General features: G+C 54.2%; 1 protein-coding gene across 2 annotated transcripts in view; it reads left to right on the plus strand.

The window, feature by feature from the left end:
* Chst11 (carbohydrate sulfotransferase 11) overlaps positions 1–15,111 on the plus strand; it is a 225,221-nt gene that overhangs the window by 57,846 nt on the left and 152,264 nt on the right. The window lies entirely within an intron of this gene.

The raw sequence follows: 15,111 nt of genomic DNA on the forward strand, positions 1-15,111 counted from the left end.
TCAGGGAGACCCTGTCTCTAAATAAAATGCAAAAAAGGGCTGGGGATGTGGTTCAGTGGTCACGGGTCTCTAGTTCAATCCCTGGTTACCCCCCCGCCTCCCCCAAAAAAGCTGTGGTGCTTGCTCATTATTTGTGGATCATTGGCTCCCTCGGAAGGCCCTCTTGATGGGACTGAAGGCAGCCGCAGTCTCCACCCAGGTCCTCTCCTGGGAGGGCCTTTGTCTGGGAAACGGCTTCCCGGGGAGGAGAGGTGGCTGCTTCGGCTTCCTGTGCGTGGGTGGCTCCTTATCTGTTTCCCTGCTTACGATGGGAGAGCTCTTCTCGTTTCCTGGAAGACCCACTTGGCTTCGGAGTCAGGGAAACCAGCTTACATTCTGGCTTCGACCCCTCAAAGGCTGGGACTTCCATGAGGATGAGGACTGCCCCCCGTTTAGAATCTCCTGGGCACAAGCTGGCACACTGTGCAGGCTGCAGGTTGGGTCAGAGCCGTGGAGCAGGAAGCCAAAGCCCTGAATCAGGAAACGAGCCCATTTCCACTCCCCGGGTCTGTGACCTTCAACCAGTCCCTGAACTTCACAGGAGCTCTGGTTCCTGTAGTTGCTGAACGGGGCATTCGCTTTACTTCTTTAGTTTTCTCAAATGATGTATTATTTTATGTGAAATTGCTCTGTAAAGCGGCAGAGCCCGTCACCCTTCCTGGGAAGGGAATATCGTGTGCTGGTACGGACGCTGGCGTTTGCTGGCTGTTTAACTGTCATCTCGGTGACACATGTGCCACATGATCTGCGTTTATGTCTCTCTTTGGCTTTTGAGTCCTCTGGGGGCCCTACGGTGCCCGGGCACACTGAGGAAGGGCCTTCTGGACTCTGGCGTGGCTTCTCCCTCACCCCACCCGCATGGCCATCTTTAGAAGTCCATCTCCTGCCAGTGTCGGCTGGACGGGAAGATAGATGCCCACAGGAGGCTGTCCCCACCAGGAGCCTCAGAACTGCAGTGTCCACGAAAGCCAGAGGGTTTGTTTTTTTTTTACTTCTTTCCTTCCCAAAGTCACATGGTGCAAGACCTGGGTTCCGGAGTAGTCCCTGACCCAGAGTGTCTTTCTTGCAAATAAATGTCGCTTCCCACCAGAGTGACTCAGGAACGGGAAGGACACATGGAGAGGATTACAGATGCACAGGGCTGCCTTCCAGGAGCGTCATTTGCCTTCGGCATGTGCTTGTTGTATGGGCAGCGATTCAGTGTGCAGTTGCTGGCATCTGTCTGCCTGTCCTTGGGGAAGGTCATAGTTCAGTAGCAGCGGGACACAGCCACAGATGGGACCCTGTCGTCACAGAGCTTGTGGGGTCTGCAGTGAGTCCATGGTTTCCCCAGAGCCCAGGATGGACGCTTTAAAAATATAGACCTTGGGCTGGGGAGACAGCTCAGCTGGTAGGGTGCTTGACTCGCAAGCACAAGGCCCCGAGTTCGATCCCCAGCACCGCAAAAAAAAAAATAAATAAATAAATAAATAAAATATAGACCTGGACAAAAAACAGACTGGCACGTAGGAATGCATAGACGATGACCCCAGTATGTGACAGGTGGCTCGAGTATCCTTCCCTCCAGTCCATTGTCCCATCTGTCTGTCCGTCCATCTGTCCTCCCACCCATCCATCCGTCCATTCTTCCTTCACGCCATCCTTCCATCCATTCTTCCACCCTCCATTTTGGCAAGTGGTTATTAAGCACCTACTGTGTACCAGTTCTGTGCTCTGCTCTGGGGACTGAAAAGTCAAATACGACAAGGTCTCCGTCCTCAAGGGACCCATAGTCTGGGCGCAGATGTTTTCCTGAAATTTAAATCAAATTCTTACTTGACACGTAACATATTTTTATCTCCTTTGGATTTTCATCCCTGTTGAATGTGGGAAAGAAAGACGCGTAACCATTGTGACATTTGTTTTTACAAACCCAGGTTCTGGAGTCGGATTTCATGTTTTGCATAACTCCAAGTACAGAGTAAGTGCTTGTATTACTAAGCAAACAAACAAACAAAAAAGATGGAAGGAAGGACAGAGAACACTTTCTCATCGTATGATGGCAAAAACGTATGAAAGCATCCGTTGGAATTCTTCAAAACATTTTGAGTTTCATAGTGGATGAAACTCAAAATTGCTTTTTAGAACCTTGGGACAATTGGAATGCCAAACGCCTTCTAAATATTGGTAGACTGGTTGGGAAGCAGAGTGTTCCATCTTTCAAATTCATGCAGCAGTGACTGGGTGTGGTGGCACCCTCCTGTCACCTCAGCAACCCTGGAGGCTGAGACAGGAGGCTCGCAAGTTCGAGACCAGCCTCAGCAACTTAGCGAGGCCCTAATAAGCAACTTAGTGAGATGCTGTCTCAAAAATTTTTTTAAAAAGGGGCTGGGAATGTGGCTCAGTGGTAAAGTCCCTCTGGGTTCAATCCCCAGTATCCAAAAAATAAAAAAATTAAAAAGTGAAAAATATTTGTGCAGGGGTGGACCATTAAAATAAGTGGAGTCTGAGATCTCACAAATCCGGGTTTGGATCTCCATTTGCCATTCTCCGCCTGTGTGACTGGGCGTGGCAGCAGTGTTTACCTGGGAGAATTGTTAGGAGGATGGAATGAGATCAGACACCTGCAGTGCTTAGCGCTGGCCTGGTGTGTAGTGGGTACACTTTGGTCTAGCCCAAGAGATTGGATGGTCCAAAATAACAACCTTTAAAAAAAAAAGGAAAACCAGATACAAGTTGAGCATCCCCAATCCAGAAATCCCAAATCTGAAATGCTCCAGAATATGAAACTTCTTAAGTACGATCTCAGTGCCACAGGGCAGATTCCTTACCTGACCTCACGTGATGGGTCACAATTAAACAGGCGCACTCAAAATATGGTGGAAAATGACCTTTGGACTGTGTATGAAGTGTATATGAAGCCTAAACAAAATTCGTGTTCAGACCTGGATCCCATCTCTCAGGTACCTTATTACTAATATGCACTTATTCCCATATCCAGAAAAATCCTACATCTGGAGCACTCCTGGTCCCAAGCATTTGGGATCAAGGATATTCAACGAGTACTGGCCATTTGAGGGTCAGCAGAAATAAGATGCCCGGTCCCTTCAGGCTTTACCACACTCAGAATCCGGGAAGTGGGAATGCGTCTCTTCTTCTGGGGCCCGTATTGACCTCCCAGCTGTTTTAAAGTCCTCGGGCTGGTGGGTTCCGTGGTGGGAAAGGAGGGAGGTGAAGCCCGTGAGCCACGTCGCAGATCGTCAGCTGACACGAGACAGGCCGCCAACTCGGGCCTCCTGACGCTCTGAAATGAATTTCAGCTCATCGGGAAGCCGGAGTGGGCCTTGTGCCTGACATTATTATTTTTTTTCAAGGGGCGGACGAGGGAGTTGGATTTTATAAGACCCTCGAGGCAGAGAGTTCTGTGCAGGAATTATTCTCACAACTGGATCGTTTTCCTAAAGCGAGACAAAAGCAGAAAGACGGGCGGGTTGCTCCCGGGTCCTTCCCCTCAGAGGGTAGTTCTGCCCATGTTTACAGCGGCCTTGCTCCTTTTTAGACCTGAGAGGTCCATTCACCTCTGTGGTCATAAATGTGGAACCGCGCGGGGGCGGAGGGAGGTGGGACTTACGGGCTCCGGGCTCCTGAAGTCAGCTGGCTGCTTCCCGGGATGGCGGCCTGGATGGGTGACTCCGTGGCAGTTTGTGCCGCTGGGGTGGCTTTGAAGCTTCTCCTCAGGGGTCTGGGGTTGCCCCTGTGAAGTGTTAATGGCTTCTCGCTGGGGCTTTATTTGTGAGGGGGGCTCGTTATAGGCTTGATGGGCGCTTGGGGCCACCAAAGCTCCGGCTTCCGCCCTGAAGAGTCAGTCCCCTGCCGGGTCTGCAGTCTGCAGCGCCGACTGTGTTCCTTCTCCCACGCCTGAGCTGTGGCTTCTGGGGAGTCCCAGGACCCCGGCAGGTGGCAGCAGCCCAGCCTGGAAGATGCTGGAAGGGTATCTGAGACTCCCCGCAGGCCAGGGGCCCTCCCCAGGCAGTTCCCGCGGATAAGCAGGGCGTGGTCTTCAGCAGAGCGGCCGCCCCGGCTGAACCCTCCCGTCCCCTTTTCTCTGCTGGGTCACTGGGCTCCCAGGGGCCTGTCTGCCCTCCTCTCTCTCCCCTCCACGTTCCGTGCCCCTCGGCACCCAGTGCGCTTTCTAAAAGGGAAGGCTGTTCCCTCCACTCCCCCCTCAGATCCTTTCCTGGGGTTATGGGTTGAGTTGTGTCCCCCCCCCGCACCCCTCCACCTGGCAAATTCTTAAGGGTCCTGACCCCAGGACCTTGGCATGTGACTGTCTTTGGAAAGAGGACCTTTAAAGAGGAAATCAAGGTATGAGAGGCCCTTAGGGTGGACCCCAATCCAGGATGGCTGCTGTTTTCATGAGGAGGCGGGAGGACACTGCTGGCCGTACAGAGGACAGGCCAGGGGAGGGCACGGGGAGAGGGTTCTCCGACTGCCAGCGGAGGAGGAGGACCTGGAGAAACTGACCTGCTGACACCTTAGCCTCCTGCCTGTGGGAAAGTAACTTCCTGTTGTTCCAGCCACCAGTCCATGGTGCTGTGTCACGGCCTCTGACTGACATGGCCGCCCTCCACCAGTGGGGTAGGTGTCCAGTCCCCGGGATGCCATGGTGGCCCTCTGTCTCCAGCTGCCGTCTCCTTCCCTGACTTTGGGCAGAAACCTTCTCGTTGCCTGATGAACTTTAAGGCCAAGGTCAAGGGCCCCTGCTCTGTGGGGGCCGCTGAGACCATCTCCTCCTCCTTCCCCCCGAGGGAGGCTTCTGGGAGCCTGGAGGGCGGCGCAGGTGTAACTTTGCTCCCCTGCCCTTGGCCTGGAACCTGGGAGTTAGTCAGGGCTTTTGACTGTTCTGCATCCCGGGAATTGCCCTGCTCTGTGCTCTGGGGTGAGTCCGCGGCCTTACCCCGGATGCGTCTGATCCCAGCTGATCTCGGAAGCCGAGGCAGCCTGGGCCTGGCCAGTGCTCGGCTGGGAGGAGGGTGAGGCACCGCGATTCTCCGTGGGGTGTTAACACGGCACACTGGTTTGTCCCTTGATGACAGTGTTTGTGACAGCGACAATACTAGTGATTTCAGCTGCTATCTATCGAGCACAGTCTGTGGGCCTCACAAGCATGTGTCTCAGTACCTTTTCGGGCAAGCGCATCTTAACCTGAGGATAAACTCGAGCCAGCTTTCCCTGGGGGATGGCGTGGCTCAGCTGTGACCACAAGGACGCAGAAGGGTGACTTCCTGGGCCCTGCAGCTGCTCCTCCACCTGTCCCTCTCTGGATATGGGACCTGAGGCCCGGGGAAGTCTTCCGACACCTTCTCACGTCACAGAAAAAGTCTGGCGCTCTCCAGACTTGTGCCGCCTCTCCTTTGGTGTCAGGAGGAATTTAAGATCCGCTGCTCTCGATCTAGGTGCCCTTGGAACTTCACAGTTACTCTTGACTTTGGGCTCCGGGGAGAGACAGTGACGGCAAGGCTGTTTCAGATCTGATGCACTTGACAGCGTTTCCTTGGCCTGCCGGGCCCCAGGTTAGACGCTGCAGGTCCTTCTGAATTAGCCCATCCCACCGAATCCACCAAGGCAGAGCCTCCCTTTTGGAAGGGAAGTGAGAAGAGTAAGAATGGGCATGTGGGGAACAGGATGGCGGGCCAGCTCAGAGCCCACAGTCTAGAATAGAGGGAGCCTGTGGACGTCAGGTAGGGTTTGCTCCAGCAGCCTTTCACCCATCTTCTTGATGCTCAGGTGACCCTGTGGAGGAGATGAGATGTAAGGGAGAGGCAGTCAGTCTCCACTGGAGCTTCCTGGACTCTGGGGAAGGAGGTGAGGCGTGTGCAGCACCTGGTGGCTGAATGAGGACAGTCAACTTGGGAGTCGTGCCTGCTGTCCCTGGCTGCAAGGATGGTTTAGTTGGGCCTGCATTTTAGGCAATAGGTCAGAGTCCCTTCTTGGTCAGTTCGGCTGGTCATAGGCAGGGGGACATCATGTCCAGGCCCTGCCATTTACTTAACCTTTGAGAATTTAGACAAGCGATTTGCTTCTCTGGGCTCCTATGTGGGGTGGTGTGTGCATTAAATAAGATAATGCGTGCAAAGTATGTAGAAGAGTACCTGATACAGTTTTATCAGTTTAGCTGTTTTACCAAGAGATCCCAAATGCTAGTGGTTTAAAAAGATGAAAGCTCATCTCTCCCGATGTATGGCCAGGACAGGCAGCCTGTGGAGGTGGGATGGAGATCAGGGCCCCAGACTCCTCAGCCTTTGCTGTCCTCAATATGTGCCTTCCATCTCATGGTCCAAGATGGCTGCTTTAGTTCCTGCCCTCATTTCTACATCCCAACCAGAAAGGGAAAAGGAGATGGAGGCCTTGCCCCTTTCCCTTTGCAGCGTGACCTGAAAGTGACCCACATCACTGTTTCCTCTCATTGGCCAGAGCTTAGACATGTGACCAGATTAGTCACAGGCAAGCCTAGAAATTTTAGATTTTAGCTGGGTCCCCGACTAGAAACACTGTGACGATATAAGGACAGGTCTGGTGTTCGAGGACAACCGCAGTATCCACCCAGGAGTGAAGTGCCCGGTGTGCGGGTGTTGCTCCCACCCGCTCCCGGGGTCCTCCTCATGGGTTCTGGTCCTGACTTCACGTTCCCGCGCATCCCCCGTTCCTAAGTTGCTCCCTTATTTTCCGTTTTAGTGCATTTTAAAGCTTGTGCCCAGGTCCCTCTGGTTCCCTTTTGTACCTTGGGGTTGGCCATGGGGCCGCAGCCCTGTGATGTCCTGTGTGACAGAGCCGGCCTGGAAGCTGGCCAGGAGCTGGCGTTTGGGAACGGGAGCTTCCTTTGAATGCTGCAGGGCGCGGGTGGAAGGGAGGCAGCTTCTCGCGCCCCTCAGCCCAGGCTGCAGCGGGTTCTGTTTGCTGGATCCTCCCTGCTCAGGTGTTGGCGAGCCTCAGCCCAGCGTGCTTTGAATCTCCAGAGTCCCCGAACTTGAGACTCCGGATCCAGCCTCCTGGCCCACCTTCGGGGTTTCTGAAAACATGGTGGGTTCTAAATCCTGGGCCCCCAAGGCTGTGGAGCTGGTTCCTTGGCTTAGAATCACTTGCGATGTGTGGATGAAAGGGTCCTGGGCAGACCTGCGTGGCGGCCAGGTGCTCTGCCGGAGGTGGCTCGGGGCTCATTAAGGTGTCGGGGACACACCCTCGGGTACATGTCCCACCTTGGCCCTGTGTCGCCTTCATCTCCCCCTGGAAGACCTGCTAATGGTTGTGGCCCACCGCTCTCCACCACGGTTCTCGTCTTTAAAAAGCAGGGGACGTGGAGAGAGGCGATTGAGGAGAGCCCCAAAAGAAACACTAGGATCGTTGCCAGCTTTCCTCTCTCCCTCATCCTTTCCTGCCCCCAGCCCCTGGGGATTCCCCCTGAGCAATCCCCCGGATGTCCTTCCCTCCTCTCTCTTCTTCTGTTACTGTCTAGTGCAGGCGCACAGTATCCCCGGTTAGGACTGTTGCAGTAGTCTCTCAGTTGACCCGCCTCCTGCCTCTTCTCTATCCTGGGCGCGTTCTCCCTGCTCAGATTCGGCCAGGACACTGTCTTGGTTACAGATAGTCAGTTCTCCTTGTAGTCAATGCCTAGAGCCAGCTTCTCTGGTCTGGGGCCAAGGCTAGACCATTCCTGTGGTTGTTCAACATTTGGTCACAGTCAACACAGCTGGTGATGTGGTAGGTCTTTCACTGACAGCCTTCTTTTCCACCTGAGGAGAGAGAGGCCGAGGGACTTGACCAGTGTGTCTTCTGGACAGTGGTGGCCCCAGGATTGGATGTGGACAGCAGGGCTTTCCTGCCTCTGTCTGGTTGGCTCTGGCAGCGCGCTTTTACAAGTCTTTTACAAGTTTCGGCCCGTCGTGAACTTGGCCCCGCCACAACTGACTGGCCATGGATGGGCGTGGTTTGGTGGCCACGCCCCTCGGGAGCCTCACATTTGGAAGAATTGCAAGACGCTAAGGACCCGCCCCCTGCGCCCCCCTCCCAGCGCACACTCACCTCACCAGCGCGGGGAGCCACCTGACGGTTCCCACTGGGCCACTTCCTCCTGCTGACCCGGTGCCAAGTACCAAGTGCTGGCGTTCTGGGGGCACCCGGGGAAGGACCCGGACATTCAATTTTCTGAGTCCGTAGATGTGACCAGGCGAAACGTGCTAGATGGAGACGATCGGTGAAGTTGGGAATACTTTTCCCGTCTTGATCTTGTGTTTCCGGTGTCCCTCCTGAACTTGGACTTGACCGCTCAAAAATGAACAGATGGGGGAACAAGGGGGTTGGTATCGCCATGGCCAGAATCCTCAGCATGGTGTCCTCCAAATGGTGCTCCCTGGAGATGCTGGTGGGGGGCTTGTCACCACGTGTTGGGAAGAACCGAAATTCAGGTGCCAGTCACAAGCCCCATCCATAGGGTGGGGCAAGACAGGACCGGAGAGGTCCTCTGAGTCCTTGGGGGTGCAGTCCCTGCAGTGGTTTTGGAATAAGTCTTTTGGGCCATCACTCAGGTCCTGCTCAGGAAGGTCTCCACTGGGTCCCTCTAAGGCTGGCACATTGAAGGCACATCTTTCCATGAAACCAAAATTGACCCCGTCCCCAAATCCTGTCACAGAGAATGAAGTTGCCCCATCCTGAAAGGAAGGTCTTGGGTGAGTGGAGACAGTGCTTAAGAGAGAGAAGGAACTCACATGTGACTTCTCAGGCATTTGGCTGGGCCCATAACTGAGCTCTCTTTTTTTTCCCCTTCAACATTATTAATGTCATAGTGATGTCAAGTTTTAAGGAGAAATTAATTTAGTAAACTAACTTATTCGATATTTCTGGGATGAGTTCAGCGTCCTGGTTGAGAGAGTTGCTTTGATCAGGAAGGAGCGTCAGGGAATGAATGGCGGGGACTTGTCCCTCCTGTTCTCTTTGATGGTATCACACAAGCCACAAATGAAGACATCGGGCCTGCAGCAGTCCGTGGTTTCCCTGGCAGTTCTCAAGAATTCCTGCTTACTACTTCCCTCCGAGCTGAAGGATTAGAGCAAGAACAAATTCCCAAGTGAGATCTTTCCAAGTCGGGTGAGTCACTTGCTGCTCTGGCTTTCTGCTGGAGAATGTTCTGTGACTTTGAAACTTGGAAGCTCATTCCTGCAGGTTGCTGGGTGGATGGATTTCAGCCCCTCCCAAGGAGAGTCTGGGCCACGTCACCGTCCCCTTGACGTCTCTTCTGGGAAGGAAGGATTCGGGGCACATGTGATCCTGCTCTGCTCTGCCTGGTTTCTGGGGTGAACCCAGCCCAGCCCGGAGCTCCCTGAGCTCCAGTTTGCCAGACTGGAGATTTCAGGGCCTGGGGTTGCGGCGGGGTGGTAGAGCCTGGCCCAGCTCTGGATGGGTAGTTTGAATTGTTAGGAGCTTTCATTTTGATGACTTCATTTGCATACTGAGTTATTAAGTGCCCAAACATAAGGGCTGACTTTTTTTTTATTTTTTATTTTATTAGGAGCTCCATTATTCCTCTTTCACACAGCAGCCAAGTTCTGATGAGCTATGCCACCTCATCTTCATTAGGCGATTTAAGATGTGAATTATGCATTTTTAAAAAGGCAGCTCATTATGGTAAAACCTGACACATTTGCATTTCGGTAACCTACTGGGTTGTAAAAATCACTCCTGGTGGGAGCTGTTTCTTTATGTTGTAAGAAAACGTGTAAATGGGAAGGTGCTTGCTTTTCCCTTCTGTTTTCTTCCCTTTGCAGCTGGTGGGGCTGTTAGGCTTCTGTCTTTGACATTGTTCTTTCTTCAGAGTGGCACCCGCATCCTCCTGGATTCAGGGTAGGATGGAGGGGGGGTGACAGAGGGGTCCGAAGCCCTGGGAGTCCTTTCTGGCTCCTGTTCAGCTGGAGCGTGTCTTCGGGCTGCTTCGCACAGCGTGCGGCCTTGGTGCTCCACGGGTCACCGTGCTTAGGGTTACTGGTCTAGCGTCTGGGAGTTCTGACCTGGGCATCCCTTGTGGGGTTGACATGTCCTCAGACCTCGGGGCCAGGTCTCAGAATGACTCCCTTTGAGTCCACTGCATTCCGGAAACAGGATGGAATGTTGCTAAGCTCGGGATCATGAACCTTACCCTTGGACCCTGGGCATCTGACAATACCTCCTCCTCTCCTCTTGCCAGGGCGGCTCTGTGTCTACCGAAATCAGATCCGTATGGGGGCCGCGTGCAGATGGGGAGGGCCGGACGGCTCAGAAAGCACACACTGCCCTGTGTGTTGGGAGGACGTTCCGTGAGCCAGAGGTAACCTCAGAGTATGAACCAGCCCATTATTTCCTGAACAGTGTCATGCATTCATTTATGGCGCTATAGAAAATGTAATTCATACACATATTTATATATAAACATGTGAAAGGGATCCTAGCTCTGGATTCAGTGTTATTAATAGGTATATTCATTCCAGGGCCCCGGACACGGTTAGGCTGTGAAGGACAGTGCTTGCTATTATGTCACATTAACTCTCCTTCACGACGTCTGTCAGTCTGACTCTTTTCAGTGGCGGGTCAGCAACATCTTGGAGGAGGTGGACACAGACCTGGAGAAGCCACTGTAATAGGATAACGTCTGTCCATTCAGTTTGTCTGTGTTTCCCCTATACAAAGCGAAGCCGGGAAAGCTGGCCAGGTTTCCTGGAAGGGCCATGCAGAGGTGGACGGGAAGACGTCTCGCCGAGGGTTCTGAAGGGCTGGGCCGTGACGCCTGGAGTCATGAGAAGCAGCATATTTTCTCACAGCCTTTTGGAAGCAGAGAACGGCCACTTCGCTGACTTTGCGGCTGGTCTTGGTGTCCTTAAGCCCAGGACTTCAGCCTGATGAGGCCAGCCTCCCCCCCGTGGAGCTGCCCGTGGGTCGATGCCCTTCGATGCTTAGGAAAGGTGTCCCACGCAGCGTGCGGTCCGAGGACCAGTGACGTCAACCCCTGGCAGGTGGAGACACAGAGCCGGGCCCTTACTCTAGGACACGCACACCGTCCACGCGTTCGCCTCCCGTTCTTGCCGTTATCCACCGGATTCCATGATGCCAGGTCTCACTTTCTTTCTTGGGCAGGGAAGAGTCCAGGTTTGGGATGGTGACAGGGCTGTCCCCACCTTGGGTCTGCTACTTGACTCTGCCTTGCTTCCCGCCCCCTATAAAGTGCAGATCCCAACAGGGCTCGTAAGAGAATATTTATAAAACACTCTTCCCAGAGCCAGGCGGACAGAGGGTGGCGGTTGTCATGGTGACGACGGGACACTCCTGTCCCGCCTCCCGGCTGACTGACGTTCCTTCGCGGGAGCCTCCTGGCCAGCTCCTCCCTGTGTTCCTCCACGCTCCCTTCCCGGTGCCTGGGACAGTGTTCTGACTGAGGGGGTCGATGTGTAGCAGTTGCGTCTGTCGCTTTGAGTCCTTCTGGAAACTTCACCTGGAGCCTGGTAACTCCAGCTCCCCAGGGAACCTTCCAGAAGCACGTGAGGAGCAGATTTCTCCCCTCTCAGGCTCCGGCAGGCCCGGTGTCACACACCCCTGGCTCTTTGGTTACGCACCACACCGTCCCACCAGGGTGTGTGGGACGGAAGCGTGAGTTGCCGAAAGTGCGCCAGCTTAAGGCTTCCGCCGTCGTGTCACTTGGGAATGAGATGAGGGCCAGGGGCACGCCTGACAGCCTTCACTGCCCATCAAGTCGGGAAGGCGTCATCTTGGGTTGGGATGTGGCCGTAAGAGACAGAAGAGCTGAAGCAGCAAGTCCCGGGGCGGGGGCTGGGGTGGTCCGTGGGCGCAGCCCGCCGCTGGGTGCCCAGCGTGAGGCAGTTCCCGCCTGAGCGTCCAGGTGTGGCTCTCCATCCCCCCCGGGGACGTGAGGCCGCGTCCATGGCTGGGTGGGCTCCGAGGTCCCCACCTCCTTCTGGGAGCAGAGTCTCCAAAGTCCCTTAACCTCACCAACCCGCCCCCACTAGAGACGGGGCGAGTTTGTGCCCTGTCTGTCCTGGAGGTTTTTGTTTTTCGATATTTTTAGTTGTAGATGAACACAATACCTTTATTTAGTTTATTTATTTACACGCGCTGCTGAGGATCACACCTGGGGCCTCACACCTGCGAGGCAAGCGCTCTGCCGCTGAGCCACAACCCAGCCCCATCCCTGAGGTTTTGAGTTGGCTATTAAACAGACTTTTCTAGAACCGTTTTAGTACATTCTTAATTGTAGAGAAGTTTAGATTCAGAGGACCGTGAAGATGGTCGGGAGATCCCAGCTCCCACCGCCAGCTTCTGCTGGTCAGCATCCTGCGTGGACCGTGGACCGTGGTACATTTGTTGTGACCGGTGAACCAACGTCAACGCCTTATTATTGACTGAGGTCCAGGCTGCCTTTCGATTTCCTTAGTGTTTACCTGCTCCTCTTCTCTGGTTCCAGGATCCAGGTATTTTGGAAGTTGTCCCTCCTGTTTCTCCCATTTCTCTCAAGAGTTGACTGTGGTTTGGGAATTGAGGGAGGAAGACCAGAGAGGCAAGGGGGGGATTCATGTCACATGATCTCGAGGCTACAGACGCCCCAGGCGGTGGTTGGGGTGACCTTGACTTTGGGGGTTTGGCTGAGTGGTGCTTGTTGAGTTCCATATTAAAGTTGCGCTTTCTGCCCTTTCTGTGGGGTATTCTTTGGGAGGAAGTCATGGTAAGCAGCCCCACCCTGAAGGAAGATGTTCTGGAGAATTGTTTTTTTAAAAGCTTTGCTCAGAACTTCAGTTCAGCACTTTCCGCGTCCCCTGGCTTATTGAGGTCCGCCACATTTCTTTCTGCCACTGGATTATAATTCCCTTCCTGGACACGACCGTGGCATGGTTGGGGGAGCAGGGCAGGGTGATCGGCTCGTTATCGCACACTCACACTCAGTATTACCACATCCATCACTGGGGGTGTGTCCATCTGAGTTTTGAGAAGTGTTGCTCTTTGAGTCATTGGGGCCTCGAAAGCTCAAGTAGTACTGACAGTGAAGGCTCTGTGGGCCCTTCTGTCTCGGCCTCCTCTTGCTCACGTGATCACCCAGCGGCCCTGCACAGCCCTGCTGTGACCCTGGTCTCACAGGTGCAGACCAGAGGCAAAGGGAACTGGAATGCCCAGAGGAGCCGGGCCTGGGGTTGCACAGCCAGCACGTGGCGGAACTGGCCGGGGCATTTTGACGGCAAAGAGCTCTCCATTTCCCAACAGTTCTGAGCTGATGACCCCACCTCGTATTTTGTCCATCCAAGAGCCCAGGTTTTGGAGCATGCTGACTCTATTGATTCCTGCCTGCTGTGTGACCTTGGGCAGGTTGCTTTACTTCTCTGTCTCTGCATCTGTAAAATGGGGGTAAGGAGAATATGGGTGCTTCCCGGGAGGTTTTTGGTAAGATAACGCACGTGAAGTGCCAAACCTCATATTTGGCTTATATTACCCATATAACTGCCCCGTTTCCTCAATTAAAACTGGACTGGTGAAAAACTACAGATGTCAGGTGGGGACGCTAAGTTAGAATGTTTAAAAATGGGGACATTCTTTCCTAAGGGTAGGGTGTCTGTGCAGTGGGGTGGGTTATATGGGGCTCAGGAAGGAGTTGGAGGGACTGAGAAGCCAGGACAGGTTAGGACCAGGACCCTGGTGTTCAGGAGGTGCCTCCCTCACCCCAGAGCTGCCTGCCGCGGTGGCTCGCCATGGCAACCACAGGGCCTCCAAGCGTGCTGTCATTGTGCCCTGAAAGGTGGGCAGGTGTGGTTCTGCCTCTTGTTCTGAGAAGGGGGAGTGGTACCCACTGTCCCCAGGGAAGGCAGGGGTCCCCAGAGCCGGGGACAAACCTTGGCTGAGGATCCCTGTTCTTACCCTGCAGAGGGAGAGGGAGACAAAGACCCAACCAAGGTGAGTTTTGTTACAAACTGAGAAACAGGTGACAAATCAAGAGACCACGGCCTCCTCACGTCACCTTGCAGGCTTCTCCACCCTGGAAGGCCGCTGGGCTGGGGAGGCCTCCCTGACCCGTTCCTGGCAGGTGGCGGTATGGGGAGCTGCCACGGGGCGTCCGCGGAGCCAGGACAGAGGGACTTCGTTGGCCTTTGGGTGGGATGGGTCCTGTGTGAGTCTGTGAAGCGCATACGTGTGGCCATGTTCTGATGAGGGCAAGCTGCTGCTGCTGGCGGGTTTAGAGAGTGACAGTCCTCGTCTTTCTCAGTAGGTCTCATCCCAGGTCAAGTGCTCGAATATGCAGAAGCCCGGGTGTAAATACGGGACGTGTGGATGTCCAGGTACCTGGTCTTACCCATTATGCCAGGTTACACAGAGACCGTGTCTCCTTCAACTCTGCTGCTTCCACAGAGTGTCGCAGAGCAGGTGGCTCAGGGACCATCGATGTTGACGTCCCGCGGTTCTGGAGGCTGGAATTCCGGGAGCAGGTTGGGACAGGCAGCCTGGTCGGCTCTGGTGAGGGCTGTCTTCTGGGTGTAGGTGGCCGCCTCGTTGTATCCTCATGTGGTGGAGTAAGGGTCTCTTACAAGGGCGCTGATCCCACTCAGGAAGGCTCCATCCTCATGACCGGATTGCTTCCCAGAGGCTCCACCTCCTAATATACCAACCTAGGAATTTGGGGGCCACAGCCCATGACCGATGAGGAGCCACAACGGTAAGCAACCTGCCCAAGGTCACGGAACTGTAAGTGATCGATTTAATTTCTTATTGTATCTGATGGATCAGGGCGAACAAAAGATTTCCTCCCAAACCGTTAGCTAGAATAATAGGGATATCCTGAGCACCCTCGGTTGCCCCTTGGGAAAGCTTGGTTTTGCAGTCTTTCCTGTAAAAGGGGTTGAAAGAGGAGATGCAGAGGGGCAGGGGGCCCCAGGAGGGGCCCGCAGCCCGGGTGCTTTTTCTCCAGGGTGGGGTACAGTACCATCATGGCAGGCCGTAGGGTAGGGTCCTGCAGCTGTTCTGGTCCAACCCTGTCTTTTCTCTCTTGAATAAAACCAGAAATCAAAAACCAAATCG

This window comes from Sciurus carolinensis, chromosome 4 (genome assembly GCF_902686445.1).
Source record: "Sciurus carolinensis chromosome 4, mSciCar1.2, whole genome shotgun sequence".
NCBI classification, from domain to species: domain Eukaryota; kingdom Metazoa; phylum Chordata; class Mammalia; order Rodentia; family Sciuridae; genus Sciurus; species Sciurus carolinensis.